Source organism: Geotrypetes seraphini, chromosome 5, assembly GCF_902459505.1.
Source record: "Geotrypetes seraphini chromosome 5, aGeoSer1.1, whole genome shotgun sequence".
Classification (NCBI taxonomy): Eukaryota; Metazoa; Chordata; class Amphibia; order Gymnophiona; family Dermophiidae; genus Geotrypetes; species Geotrypetes seraphini.
Window position 1 is genome coordinate 239646821 of NC_047088.1, and position 15895 is coordinate 239662715.

Sequence of the window (15895 nt, forward strand, 5' to 3'; positions counted from 1 at the left end):
TTTTTGTTTCTGTACATGAATATAATGCCTTCAATTAGAGCAGGATAAATGCATAGGTAGGCTAGGCACATTACTTAAGGGGACTTTTACAAAGCTGTGGTAAGCAGTAATATGTACTTAACAGCTTCTTAAAATGGTGTATCAAGGGATGCACTGAGGCATCCCACGAAAAGTTTCAAATGTGTGCATAATACCCATGTACTAAAAATATTTATTTTATTTATTTATGTATTTTAAAAATTTCTAGTCCGCCTATCAACTGGATTACAAGTGGTTGATGCGTGGAATGTGCTCCCAAGGGAGGTGGTGGAGAAGAAAACGGTGACAGGGTTCAAACAAGCGTGGGATGAACACAGAGGATCTCTAATCAGAAAATAATGGGTATACATTGAAGGAACTAAGGCCAGTACTAAGGCCAGCGAGTGGCTAGCCCAGACCTTCTCTCCAACGTCAGAACTGATGTCAGGGGAAGATTTGTGGGCCCTTCCCTTCCTTTCCTGCGGCGGCGAGCGGATAAGAGGGCGGCGAGCAGCACCAGCAGCGGCAGGCGGGTGGGGCGATAAGCAGCAGCAGAACGCCGGATGGGGGCGATGATCAGTAGCAGAATGCTAGAGGGGGAGGCAGAGGTGTATTCGCTCCATAAGACGCACCCACTTTTCCACCCCTTTTTGGGGTTGGAAAACGTGTGTCTTATGGAGCGAAAAATACGATACATACACACTAATAATAATAATTTCTATGGGGCTACCAAACATATACAGTTATGTACATCAAAACATAGATGAGACACAATAGGAATAAAACGGGTAGCTCGGCGGCGCAGCTTGATGAGAGGAGGGTTTAGTGAATAATTAAGATAAATGCCATTTTATAACCTATTATGTTATTGTTTTTTGATTCATGTTTCAAGTTTAATTAATTTTAATATACCGACCATCGACATGCACCTGGCCGGTTTACAATGCTAAGAATAAAAAGTTAAAATAAATTTTATTTGGGGGGAAATGTGAACATTAAATGGGCAAATTACAAATACAAACATGAGCTTGAGGGTAAATGGGGAGGGGAAAGTTAATAATTACATCATTAAAAACAAGTTAATTAAAGGGAAGGGGGTGGGAGATAAAACACCAGGAATGGGGATCGCTTCTTAAAAGTGGTTCGTATTTATTTTGCTAGCTATTGGAAAGGAAATATTTAGATGCTATGGTATGCATCTTGGAATAAGAATGTTTTTAATTTAATCTTGAATTTGTCGAGTGAATTTTCGAGGCGGAGTTGAGGTGGCATGGTGTTCCATAAAGTTGGAGCTACAATGGAAAAGTTAGTTTTTCTAGTGTAGTAGAATTCTTTGATGAAAGGTAAGGTCAGTAAATTCTGATCAGCCGATCTAAGGGTCCAGGGAGGGCAAGAAGGAATACAAGGTACCACGTATAATAGCTATATTCACCACTAACATATTCCTTATGTGTCCATCCGTCATGAGGAAGAGAAGAAAAGAAAATTTAAACTGTTGTATTGTTGACAATATCAGTGTGGAAGTGAATCGGTCAAAGTTTTTGTTTTAAAATATTCATTGAGGCACTATAAAGCACATTGGGATATTGGCATCATTCATGTGGACCTAGTAGCCGAATTGGAAATATTATCTCTTCATGAGGAGCTGTTTGAAAGGTCAGAGACTTTGCTTCTGTTCAGATAAGTACTTTGATTGAAAGTAAATTATTTGAATTAGGCCTTTATATATACATATATAATTTTTTTTTTAATGATGGGAATTATGTGATGCAGTGATAAGTACATAAGTACATAAGTAGTCGCCTCCGCCGGGGCAGACCAGAGGTCCATCCAGCCCAGCGGTCCGCTCACGCGGCGGCCCACCAGGCATATTGCCTGGTCAGCGGTCCCTGACTAATTTTATTGCCTTCCTCTACAGTTATCTCTAAACCTTCCACTGCTCTTATCTGTACCCCTCAATCCCTTTGTCTTCCAGGAACCTATCCAGGTCATCCTTGAAACCCTGTACTGTGCTATTTCTTATCACGGCCTCCGGAAGGGTGTTCCATGTGTCCACCACCCTCTGTGTGAAAAAGTACTTCCTTGCGTTTGTTTTAAACCTGTCCCCCTTCAATTTCATCGAGTGACCCCTTGTTCTTGTGGTTTCTTTCAAATTGAAAAATCTGTCTTTGTCAACCTTTTCGATGCCCCTCAGGATCTTGAAGGTCTCTATCATATCTCCTCTGAGTCTCCGCTTTTCCAGGGAGAACAGCCCCAGCTTCTTCAGTCTGTCAGTGTATGTAAGGTTTTCCATACCCTTAATCAGTTTAGTTGCTCTTCTCTGGCCTCCCTCAAGCATTGCCATGTCCTTTTTGAGGTACGGTGACCAGTACTGTACACAGTATTCCAGATGCGGGCGCACCATAGCCCGGTACAGTGGCAGGATGACTTCCTTCGTTCTGGTCGAGATACCCTTCTTAATGATACCTAACATTTGGTTTGCTTTCCTCGAGGCTGTGGCGCATTGTGCCGACGCCTTCAATGTCGTGTCTACCATCACTCCCAAGTCTCTTTCCAGATTACTGACCCCTAGCATTGATCCCCCCATTTTGTAAGTGAACATCGGGTTCCTTCTCCCTATATGCATGACCTTGCATTTCCCTACATTGAAGCTCATTTGCCACTTTTTCGCCCATTCTTCCAATGTCGTAAGATCCCTTTGGAGATTTTCGCAGTCAACCGTGGTTTCAACCTTGCTGAATAGTTTGGTGTCATCTGCAAATTTGATGACCTCGCATTTTGTTCCCTATCATTAATTCTGGTCCTTAGCACAGTGGCTGCATGGTTGGAGCACTGAGCACACATTTTTCACGGAAGGACACATAAGGGATACATTAGTGGTGAATATAGCTATTATAATATACATGCTGTATGTTAAATACATGTGGTACCTTGCATTAGTATATAATGTGGACCCGCAGCCGTCACCAGCTCCATCTGTGTGTCTTTAACTGCTCCTAGAACTTCATCCTTCTCAAAAATGACTCTTATTTCAGCAACCACATTTATTAGGATAACTATATAACCAGAATTACTACCACATTCTCTAACAACAAAGATGCTCCCACCTGCTAAGAAAAGCAATATTACCTCCATGTTATATCTACACTGAAAATGCTTCAATTTAATCCACCGTACATCCACTAAACCTGTATTTTTAATTCTGTAATGTCTACACTGTAAATGCTGTATTCTAAGCTCCCTTTGTCTATATTGTAAATGCTGTAAAGTCTTCCTCACCAAAGTTTTCCTATACATACTATGAATGTACTCTTGTAACCCATTCTGGGCTCCTTTGGGAGGATGAGCTAAATAAATGACTACATAACTAAATAAATAAATATATACTAGTTTTAGCCCATTACATTAACGGGTGCTAGAGTAGATGTCTGTCTTTTTGGGGTTTTTTTTTTATTTGACTCTCTCCTTGGACGCTGTCTGTCATTCTTTCTGTCTGTGTTTCTCCCTGGCCCTCTGTCTGTCTAACTTTATTTCTAACTCTATCCTCTTCCCTCACATGTGCCCTTTTTTCTTTCTCCTCCCCACTTCCTTCCAACGTCTGCTCCCCCTGTCCCTCAGACTTCCATTCAGCAGCTGTCCCTCCTCTCCTCCACACTTCCATTCAGTGTCTGTCTCCCTCTCTCTACCCCTTCTATCTACTGTTCACCCTCTGTCTTGCCCCTTCCATTCACTGCCCTCTCTTCTCTTTCCATCCAGTGTCCGCCCTTTCTCTCTCTGTTCCATATGGCATGAACTCCTTCCTTTCCCCCTTCCTTTTCCCTTGGTCTGGCATACCTTCCTCCTTCCCTCCATGTCCTGCCATCTCTTCTTCCCTCTAAGCGATTCTCTCCCCCTCTGCTCCCTTTCCTCCTTGAACTTCATCGGGCAGCAGCAGCAGCATTCACAATTCATTGCTGTTGCCGGCTTCAGGTCTTCCTCTCTGGCGGGTCCTGTCTTCATGAAAACAGGAAGTAGGCAGGACCCACCAGAGAGGAAGGCCTGAAGCCAGCAACAGCAGCGAATTGTAAATGCTGCTGCTGCCCGAAGAAACCAGGCCTTAACAACAAAGCTCCCTCCAACGTTGGCAGCCGTGAGAGCCGTCTAGCGAGGGAGGGATACCGCTGGACCACCAGGCTTTTTTTAAAAAAACTTACCAATGATGGCGGCAGTGCTGGGGGGAGTGGAGGATTTGAAAAGGTACAGTGGCGATGGTGCTGGGGGGGGTTTGAAAAGCCGTCGGCCGTGAAGTATGCCGCCTGCATTGACTTTAAAAACTTACCAACGATGGCGGCAGTGCTGGGAGGGGGAGGGTTTGAAAAGGTGCAGCGGCGGTGGTGCTGGGGGGGGGTTTGAAAAGCCGCTCGATGTCAACTTCGGCCGTGATGCATTGAACTTTGTAAGCGTGCTTGCGCACTCTTGACGGCCACAGCCCGACAGATCAGGGATCAGGGAAGCATGCGGTAAAAGTGCGCATGCGCGCTTAGCATTTTATTATATATACTAGTCGTTAAGCCCGTTACATTAACGGGTGCTAGAATTTATGTCTGTCTGTATTTTTCTTTCTGTCTCTTTCCTCCCTCCATTTCCCTGTGTAGCGCTGTCTCTGCTTTCTTCCTCAGTCTGCACTCTCAAGCTGTAACATTACTGCTTAGCTTTTTCTCCCTGCAAGCATCTCTGCTCTAGCCCCCTGTCCTTCTGTGACTGTCTGTGTGTCTCTCTCTACTTGTGCACTGTTTGTTTGTTTTTTTCAATCTCTCTTTAGCTCCTGATCCCCTCTCACTGACCCTTGCCGACTGCATGTAATTCCGGTTAGGTTTCCATGGCAACCCTGCTCGCGGGTCTGTTCGGTAGGGCCGTTTTTTCGGGTCTGCCGGCGCCGGGTGGGGAAGAGTCCTGGCTCCTTTTTTGGTTTGGGCGCGTGCAGAGGGGCTCAACAGCGCACAACCACCTTTCCTTCCCTCCCTCCATCAGGTGCAGTGCAGCTCCACCAATGTTAAAAGCAGCCGCATCGAAATCAGAGGCCTGCCACTGCCGTAGCACGTTCCCCTCTGCCTTGGTCCCGCCCCTTCTCTGACATATGGGACCGCGGCAGAAGGAACGTGTTACGGTGGCAGCAGGGCTCCAATTTCAAAGCAGCTGCTTTTAACATAGGCGGAGCTGAACTGTACCTGATGGAGGAAGGGAAGGAACGGTGGGGCAAATTTCGTCAACGGCAGTCCTTGTGCGGTTCGAGAGAGGGGGGGGGGTGGAGTCGGCGACTTGCAGCGTCACGTGCCTCCCACCCCCCTTCCCTCCGGCTCCGCCGCCGATAGTCTCCACCTGCATTGCCCCTGGCGCAGCACTCACCGGCCCGTCGGGCGGGGAACGGAGGAACAGGTTCAGGGCTGCCAGGGGGGGAGGAGTGAGTCCGGCTGAGACTGGCAGGAAGAGGAAGGCGGAGCAGGTGAGCCGGCACCGAAAAAAACTTTAAAGAGCCAGCCAGACCGTGAGTGCGAGCTGTTGTAAGTTTGCATGTGCACTCTTGCCGGCCACGGACATATGGATCACGGAAGCACGCGGATTAGACTGCGCATGCGCCGCCTACGGTTTTATTATATAGATAGATATATATATATATATATATCTATCTGGGCTTCTAATTGCCTATGTTATGGCCCACAGTGTCTTAAACACAAAAGAAGATTGTCAATGTCAAGGTTTCTCAATAAATCCAAACCCACTGGCCCTTTAAATTTCAATACACTCAACCAGTCAGCCAGTATAGTTCAGGATTGTCTTTGTATGGAACTCTTAGGGCTCCTTTTACAAAGGTGTGCTAGGGCCTTAATGTGCACAATAGCACACGTTAAATTCCTGAGCGCGCTAGCCACTTTTCGGCTACCACGTGCTATAGCGCGCGGTAATTATGTGCGTGCACTAAAAACCCTAGCACACCTTCGTAAAAGGAGCCCTTAATCCACTAACTTGTCTTCAGGATTGCCTAAATCAGTGTTTTTCAACCGCTGTTCCGCGGCACACTAGTGTGCCGTGAGATGTTGCCTGGTGTGCCGCAGGGCTGCCATCAGGGCAGTACTACCAGTCCTGCATTCAGGGGCCCGGAGCTGACAGGGGGCCCGAGGCAGGGGCGCCAGTAGCTCGCCAAGGCAAAGTGAGTCGATCACCCAGGACTCACTTTGTCTTGGCGATCTAATCTATCGAGCCGATAAGTCTTCTTCTCCCCGACGTCAATTCTGCAGTCGGAGAGGAAGTTCGGGCCAGCCAATCGCTGCCTGGCTGGGCGGAACTTCCTCTCCGATTGCAGAATTGACGTCAGGGAGAGCATGCGTCGGCGTCGGCTTTGGGGCCTGTTATCCATTGGTGGGTCCTGTTCCCCGATGGCAGCGGCAGTGGCAGTGGCTAGGGGAACGGCAGGGAGAAAGAAAGAAAGGGGGCAGGCAGGGAAACAGAAGGAAAGAAGAGAAACAGAAAAAAAGAAAGAAAGGTCAGGGAGAGAGGAAGAAAAAGTTGGGGGAGGGAATGAGGTGTGGAGGAGAGAAAGCATACAGGCTGATAGAAGGGAAGAAAGATTGGATGCACAGTCAGAAGAAGAAAGTGCAACCAGAAATCACCAGACAAGGTAGGAAAAATGATTTTATTTTAAATTTAGCAAAGTGGAGGCAGTATTACCACAGTTTTCAAAGGAATTTGCCCAAATAACTTAATAGTTAACTGGGTAAATTCCCAGAGATGAAAACTTCCCTTCACTTACTATGCACAGTTCTGAATTTATATCTGCTGTCTATATTTTACAATATGGTCACCTTTTACTAAACCGCAATAGTGGTTTTTAGCGCAGGGAGCCTATGAGCGTCAAGAGCAGCGCTGGGCATTCAGCGCAGCTCCCTGCGCTAAAAACTGCTATTGTGGTTTAATAAAAAGGATGGAGGGTATATTTGTCTATTTTTGTATGCTATAAAAACCAAATACAGAGAGAGACTGAGAGCTGTTGACGAAGAGCTACGTGTGTGTCTTTCTTCGATTCCAGCCAGAATATCAGCTTTGTGTTCAGCCAAACAGGCCCAGGTTTCGCACTGAATAAAGTATTTTATAATTTTTCACTATTCTGTTTACTTAATATTTCATAATAAAGTAATTATAAAATACTTTCTTTGTGTTTATTTGATTCCTATTCAAGAGAATTACTTTATATATAGTCAATATAGGCACAGAGTTAAATTTTTTAACATTTTCTAATGGTGGTGTGCCTCGTGATTTTTTTCATGAAACAAGTGTGCCTTTGCCCAAAAAAGGTTGAAAAACACTGGCCTAAATCACAGTCCTTAGTTCCATGAAGGCAAATTCCAGGCTCCAGTGTCTGAAATATTACAGTGTAGCTGGTGGTCTTGGGAAAACTCCATTTTTATAACAGGGTTTAAACTTCTCAATCCTTAATGGTATAACTCAGACAGGTTTACCCCTGGAATTTGTTAAAGCTTCCAGCACCTTCAGTTTTGTACTTTTAAAGTGTAAACCTTTATAACAGAACCAGACCCCCCAAATTTCGGTGTCAGGTCAAAACCGCGGAAGACAAAGGCGCGCGCCAACAACTGAGTGCAGCACGGAGGCGCGCGCCAAAGAAAATAACTGTTTTTAGGGGCTCCGACGGGGGGGGGGTGTGGGGGGAACCCCCACTTTACTTTATACAGATCGCGCCGTGTTGTGGGGGGTTTGGGGGGTTGTAACCCCCCACATTTTACTGAAAACTTCACTTTTTCCCTAAAAACAGGGAAAAAGTTAAGTTTAAAGTATAATGAGGGGGGTTACAACCCCCCAAACCACCCACAACGCCGCCGCGATCTGTATTAAGTAAAGTGGGGGGGCTCCCCAACAAAAACCCCCGTCGGAGCCCCTAAAAACTGTCATTTTCTTCGGCGCGCACTTCCATCTTGCGCTCAGTTGTCGGCGCGCACCTTTGTCTTCCGCGGTTTTGTCTATGAACCCAAATTTCACCCAAATCACCATCTACATAGCAAACCAAAAATATTCAAACCACTTACTAGTATCTTGACAATTCTCTTGTAATCCACCAAATGTATTTGTAACGTCATGACAATTCTTGTGTAATCCGCCTTGAACCGTAATGTAATGTGTTTTTTAGTGAGGAAAAAGCATCCTAATAAAATCAGCTTATCTCTTTTGTGGATGAACTCGTTGCCACTCATCTACACTCAGCCTTACACCCCTTTTCATTCCTTTCTCCCTCAGGGTTTTAGGAATTTCCCTTAAAATCTTAGGGCTCATTTTACAAAGGCACGCTAGTGCTTTAACGCGCGTAATAGCGTGCGCTAATCCACTGGACGCGCTAGCCGCTACCGCATCCTCTTGAGCAGGCGGTAGTTTTTGGCCAGCGCGGGGGTTAGCGCGTGATGAAAAGTCGAGTGCGTTAACCCCGCTAGCGTGCCTTTGTAAAAGGAGCCCTTACAGTTTAGCTTCATTATTAACTTGGTCCCAGTTCACCTGTGAGGAAAATGCCCATAGGTTCCTCCAGGAGAACTCTCTTGTTGTAGCTAGGCTGCCTTTCTCATTCTCCTCTCTTAGGGTTACCAGACACCTGGATTTCCCCGGGCATCCGGAGGGCTTTTCAAAACCCGGCAATTTGTCCGGGTTTTGAAAAGCTGGTGAGATTGGGGCCGGGGCTGGATTGCATCCGTGCATGTGCAGATGCAATCCAGTCCCGGCCCGAAGAGACGAGGTTTGTGTGGGGCTGGGTTTTGGGGGAGCGGAACAAGGCACGACTGGGGGATCAGAATGGGGCGGATCCGGGGTGGAACAGGGTGATCTTGGGGCGGAACAGGGCAGGGTCATGCGTCCTCTTTTACCAGATGGAAAATCTGCTAACTCTATCCTCTCCTACTCTTGTCAGCTGAGAGCTCTTAAAATCCCCTCAAGCTTTATTAGAGCCTTATAAAAGTCTTCACACCCTTGCACAGTGTTTTATATTCCACTCTTAAAATTCAAAATGCATTAAAGCCAGACATTGGTTCACTGATCTATGCAGCATACTCTAAACTTTCAATAACATAAAATTTGATTTATATTCCGCAAAAACATTGCAGTTCAATCTGGGTAGCAATCAGTGAATTACAATAAAATCAAACAAATAATATTCTAATATGAATTAAATATCACCCCCCCTCCCCAATTTCTTAAACAAACACATTTTTAACAATCTCCTGTAATGTAAATAAGAAGTAGAAGTCAGTAATAGAAAAAGTATTTCAGGCTCCCAGCTTGCTACCTGAAAGGAAAGCATTCTGCTTTGATGTTTCCTGTAAATACAGCCCCTGGCTGTTGGAAATGCAAAAAACCCTGAGTTTTGCAAAGGCCAAGCAGAATTATTAAAAGACAAATGATGCATTACATGACTCAGTAGCAGACCATAAATCACTTATAGCAAAAACAGCCAAATTTAAAAATAATTTGTGCTTCTACCCAGTGGCGTACCTAGGGGGGGGGGGCGAGCCGCCCCGGGTACCAGCCCTGAGGGGGTGTTCCCGGCCTTGCCGCTCAGTCCCCCCCCACGCCCGAAGGACCGCTCGCCCCACTGACCTTCCAGCACACCTATGAAGCAGCCCGCAGCAGGATCGCGACGTCAGCAATCCCTCAGCTGCTTGGGCGCTGCTTCCTGCGACGCGGTCCTGTCCCTCCTCTGACGTCAGAGGAGGGGGCGGGACCGCGGCGCAGGAAGCAGCTCCTAAGCAGCGCAAAGATAGCTGACGTCGCGATCCTGCTGCCGCTGCTTCATAGGTAGTGCGGGGAGGCCAGGGGGGCGAATGGTCCTTCGGGGTGGGTCGGGGCATCAGGCCTTCAGGGTGGGGCGGGCGGGCGGGCAGGCAGACTTTCAAGGGGGAGGGGGGTGACAGGCAGGCAGGCAGGCCTTCAAGGGGAGGTGCAGGTCTTCGGGGGGGGGGGGTGCAGACCTTCAAGGGGGTGCAGGCCTTCAAGGGGGGGACAGGCAGGCAGGCCTTCAAGGGGGGGACAGGCCTACAAGGGGGGGGGACAGGCCTACAAGGGGGTGCAGGCCTACAAGGGGGGGGGACAGGCCTTCAAGGGGGGACAGGCCTTCAGGGGGGGTGCATGCCTTCAGGGGGGGTGCCGACCTTCAAGGGGGTGCAGGCCTTCAAGGGGGGGACAGGCAGGCAGGCCTTCAAGTGGGGGGACAGGCCTTCGGGGGGGTGCAGACCTTCAAGGGGGTGCAGGCCTTCAAGGGAGGGGACAGGCCTTCAAGGGGGGGACAGGCAGGCAGGCCTTCAAGGGGGGGACAGGCCTACAAGGAGGTGGGACAGGCCTTCAAGGGGGTGCAGGCCTTTGGGGGGGTGCCAACCTTCAAGGGGGGGTGCAGGCCTTCAAGGGGGGGGGACAGGCCTTCAAGGGGGGACAAGCAGGCAGGCCTTCAAGGGGGGGACAGGCCTACAAGGGGGTGGGACAGGCCTTCAAGGGGGTGCAGGCCTTTGGGGGGGTGCCAACCTTCAAGGGGGGGACAGGCCTTCAAGGGGGGACAAGCAGGCAGGCCTTCAAGGGGGGGGTCAGGCCTTCAAGGGGGGGACAGGCCTACAAGGGGGTGGGACAGGCAGACCTTTAAGGGGGGACAGGCCTACAAGGGGGTGGGACAGGCAGACCTTTAAGGGGGGATAGGCCTTCAAGGGGGGACAAGCAGGCAGGCCTTCAAGGGGGGGTCAGGCCTTCAAGGGGGGTGCAGGCCTTCGGGGTGGGTGCAGGCCTTCGGGGTGGGTGCAGGCCTTCGGGGTGGGTGCAGGCATTCGGGGTGGGTGCAGGCCTTCGGGATGGGTGCAGGCCTTCAGGGGGGGACAGACCTTCGGGTGGGGGGTACAATCCTTCGGGGAGGGTGCAGGCCTTCAGGGGTGGGGTTTAGGCCTTCAGAGGGGGACAGACCTTCGGGTGGGAGGTAAAGTCCTTCGGGGGGGTGCAGGTCTTCAGGGGTGGGGTGTAGCCCTTCGGAGGGGGGACAGACCTTCGGGGGAGGGGGGTCCTGGTGTAAAAGTACACAGAGGGAGAGAGGGAAGGGGGGGTTCAAAGATACGTGCATATGCCAGACTTTGGGGGTTAGAAATAATGGGTCTAAAAACAGAGGAGTGGGAGAGAGATGGTGCATAATGGGATTTAGGGAGGGAAGGAACAGAAAGGGAGAGAACTTGGAAACAGGGGATGGTGTGGAGGGGGGATAGAGATACTGGATAGGAGGATAGTTGGGAACAGAAAGGGAGAGATGGTGGATCCTGGGGTGGTGGGGAGTTGAGAAAAGGTGAATCTGTGGATGGAGACAAAAAAAAGGAAAGATGCCAGATCTCCGGGAGAGGGAAGGGAAACGGAAGGGGAGAACAGAGATGGCAGACGGATGGTTAGCACGGAGAAAGGAGACCCTGGCAAGCAAGACAACAAGAGCCTGGGACCAACAAGATTTGAATATTGATCAGAGAACAAAAGGTAGAAAAAATAATTTTATTTTCTGTTTTGTGATTACAATATGTTAGATTTGAAAAGTGTACATGAGACAGCTTGAAATGGGAACTTTTCTATTTTTGTGAATGGCAAGGCTGAGTTCAGTTAAAATATATGCTTTATAAGAAAATATAATAATGTGTTTTATAAAGTTTATAAGCATTGCTGGCATACTCGGTGAGGTGTTCCTAGTGTTGGTGGTGGTGGTAGCATGTCAGTGTGTTGAGAGGAAGAGGTAGTCTGGGAAATTCTGCTGAGCAAACTCTGGGCCCATTTCCACCCCCAGTTAGTCCACTCCACTCAACTGGTTCACACACTGAGTGGGTCTTTGGGTGTTATTTCTGGGTAGTTGTTTTAGAATCTCTTCCAGTGGTTTGTCAGTATCTCCTTCTGGTCCAAGGAAGGAAACTTTGTCAACCTTAGCATTGACCTTCAGAATATGTTTGTAACAGCGCTGCTTGTGTGGCATTAGGCTATGTAGTGATCGAAAGAAAAAAACAGACCTTTGCACATTTTTGCACTATATGGTGGGTGTATGAGGAGATTCATTTCCTGCACAGTTAAGTCCATGTGAAGTTACCTTGTGCTGTATTTGACATCTAGCAAGGTCTCTGTTTGGAAGGAAAGATCTAAGCTTAAAAATGAAGTGGCCAGAAGTTATGTTAAAAGTAGATAGCGTAGTGGTTTTAAGAAAGGTTTGGACAAATTCCTGGAGGAAAAGTCCATTGTCTGTTATTAAGACATGGGGGAAGCGTCTGCTTGCCCTGGATTGGTGCACTCAGCAGCAACAAATACTAGTTTTGGCTGGCTCTTTCCCCGCATTTCTCCTCTCTTCCCCACGATTTAATATCCAGTTCAGGCAGTAAGTAAATGCATCGGCAGGGGGGGTCTGGTAAGTCTTGGGGGCTGGGGATGGAAGGTGAGAATCAGTTCTGTAGGCTATCAGAAATTTGCTTAATTATCTACTCACACAGAAAAGCAGTAAAGTCAGTAGGTTCTCTGAGTGGGAACAACCTGTTTGATCTTGCACTCTTGTGATTGACCAATTGTTTATCACTGTTTAATTTATCACATTGATTAATTTGAGCACACCTGAGGTGTCCTATGATGGTGTGCACTGCAGGCAGAGGAGCCTTATTGTGTAAAGCACTGGAGAATTCTCTCCTCTCGCTTACCTCTCACGCTGAGGACACCCTGCTTCAGTATAATCATTTATATGATTTATCTTATAAACATTATTACGTGGTCTTTTCCTCAAGTGCTGAGACATCAGGTTGTTCCCACTTGGAGAACCTATTGACTTTTACTGCTTTTCTGTGTGGCTTTAACATTTTTGCTATTCAGTATACCTAAACTATTATTCAGTAGAAAAAATTTGGTTTGTTCAATCAAATCCTGTGTGGACATTGGACTTCTATGAGTGAATGTTCTGCTTGATTGAACAAACTAAATTTTTTCTACTGAATAATAGTCTAGGTACAATGAAAGTAAATAGCAAAAATGTTTGAGTAGATAATTAAGGAAATCTTTTTCATATTGCTTGCTTATGGACTGGGAAAAAAGACTGTTCAAGCAAATGTCTCCAGAACTGCTTTAATGGAAAAATGTGATTTTTTTTTTTTAAGTACTTTGTGAAATTTATTGTTGTTGTGAAATTTATTGTTATACTTTGTTTAAACTTAAAAAGCGGTGTCATTAACAGTGAATCTAATCGAAAAATCGATTCAACAGGGTGAATCGAATCGAATGAAATATTTTTCTCTGAATCGGGCAGCACTATTGGCTACCATGAGAATGGGCTACTGGGCATGATGGACCATTGGTGTGACCCAGTTAGGCTATTCTTATGTTATGTTCTCATCTGTAGGGGCCTTTATTTTCACTTCTTATTTTAATGTATTTTTTTCCTGGGAACTTATCAGTGTTTTTTTTTATAATGGGAACAAAAATGGAAGAGAATTAATGTGTGTGGAATGGGGGGGTAACTAATTTCTTCAGCTAAATAATTCAATCCACTTCAAACAGACATAGGAGAACTCACGCACCATTCACACACCCTCCAACCAAAAACGTCAAAAGAAAAAAACTGTTCGACAACCTCCTAGCCATTCGAGCTGCAACACTTGACCCCCAACTCTACAACCTATTGACCTCGACCACAAACTACAAAACCTTAAAAAAAGAAATAAAAACCCTTCTATTCAAAAAACACATAAAACCAAACTAACATAATCAGAACTGTCCCAAGCATCACCTCCAACTACTCCATATGTACTTCTGATGTCATGACAATTCAGACATAATTTATGTTATGTTATGTTTGGAATAATGGTTACATAAATGAGGTTCAATAAAAGAAAATTTTCACTGCCTGTTTCTATTCTGACCATTTATTCCATTTCATGGTTATTGCAAAAAAAAAAAAAAAAAAAAAAATTTTACATGGGGGGGGGGGTGTCAAAAAATGATGGGCCCCGGGTGCCACATACCCTAGGTACGCCACTGCTTCTACCGGAAGCCAGTGTAATTTACAAAAATAAGGGGTTACATGGTCTGTTCGACTAAAAATTAAAAATCAAGCGTACTGCAGTAGTATGGTAGTCTATTACTGACAAAACCAATGATTACACCAATAATTGGAATGCTGCGTTCTCAAAATAAGATCTAATAGAATGCAGTTTGCACAGTGCAAAGAAACCTTTCCGAACCACTGTATCCACTTGAGTTCCCATTGTTAAATTCCCATCCAGCTAGACCCCCAAGATTTTTATGGTAGATTCCACAAGATAAGTGACTATCCTCATACAACTTAGAGTAGCAAAAAATAATTTATACCCCCCCCCCTTTAATAAGCCGCGGTAGAAGTTTCTACCATGGCCCGGAGCGCTAGATATTTCGATGCTGCTCTAAAAGAAGGCCTTAGATTTTTGAGAATTAAGATGTAATGCAAATTTTTTCATCCATTTTTCAACTTCTAACATTATTTGAATAATTTGAGAACATTGTTTAGATGGCAGTGAAGTAACAGATAAAAAAATTGTAATATCACCTGCACAACTATACAGTTTGATACCCAATTACATAAACTATATCTCCAAAATGACAAATAATTGTTAAAGAGCAATGGAGAAAGGGGTGAACACTTGGAACCCCACAGGGATTACTCCAAACAGAAGAAAAAAACCACCACAAAATACCTAATAGGTCTGTGAACACAAAAAATATCACAAAACCACTGATCGGTAGCATTGAGTGTTGCCACTCTTTGGGTTTTGGCCAGGTACTAGTGACCTGGATTGGCCACTGTGAGAACGGGCTACTGGGCTTGATGGACCATTGGTCTGACCAAGTATGACTGTTCTTATGTTCTTACATGAGCCAAGTATAGGACAACTAGTGTTTAAGCCTGTTACATTAACGGGTGCTAGAATAGATGTGTAGACTTTTAGCACAATGGGTCGCTGAGGCGTTTCTTTCTTTCTTACTTTATGTTTTTTATCTCTCTCCCTATCCCCCTTTCTTTCTGTCTCTCTCCCCCTGTGTGTCTCTGTCTCTTCCCTGGCCCCCTGTCTTACTGTGTCTCTCCCTGGCTGTCTGTCAGTCTTTCTTTGTTTCTGTATCTTCTCCCTTCGCGAGTGTGGGGCAGTTGTAGGCGCGCATGCGCACTCCTTCCGGCCACGGACATACGGAACATGCAGGTAGGAGTGCGCATGCACCGCTTAGGGTTTTATTATCTAGTCATTAAGCCCGTTACATTAACGGGTGCTAGAATATATGTCTGTCTATCTCCCTCCCGCTTACTCTCTCTCTCTCCCTGGCCCCCTTTCTCTGTCTGTACCTCTCCCTGCCCCTGTGTCTTTCTTTCTTTCTGTCTCTCTCCCTCCCACTGTCTGTCTGTCATTTTTTCCCATTTCCCTGTGCAGCAGCATTTCCATTCCACTTCCCTATGCAGCAGCAACAGCATTTCCCTCCTATCCCCCCCCCTTCCTGTGCAGAAGCAGCAGCGGTATTTCCCTTCCCCTCCAGGTCCCTGTGTAGCAGTAGCAGCATTTTCCCCCACCCCCCCTTTCCCTTCTCTTACCGCGATCTGGCCTGCTCCGTTTGGCCCCTCCCCCTTCTTTTACTGCGTTGTCCTGCTCGATCTGGTCTGCTCCTGACCCTCCCATTCGACCCTCCCACTGCCGACAAACCTCCCGGCTCCAGCCGTGTAGGCAGCACTTTAAACATGCTGCTTCGCGGCCTTCTACTGCCGATTTCCTCTCCCGCGTCTGTCTCCGATGATGTCATCAGAGACGCGGCAGAGGAAATCGGCAGTAGAAGGCCGCGAAGCAGCGTGTTT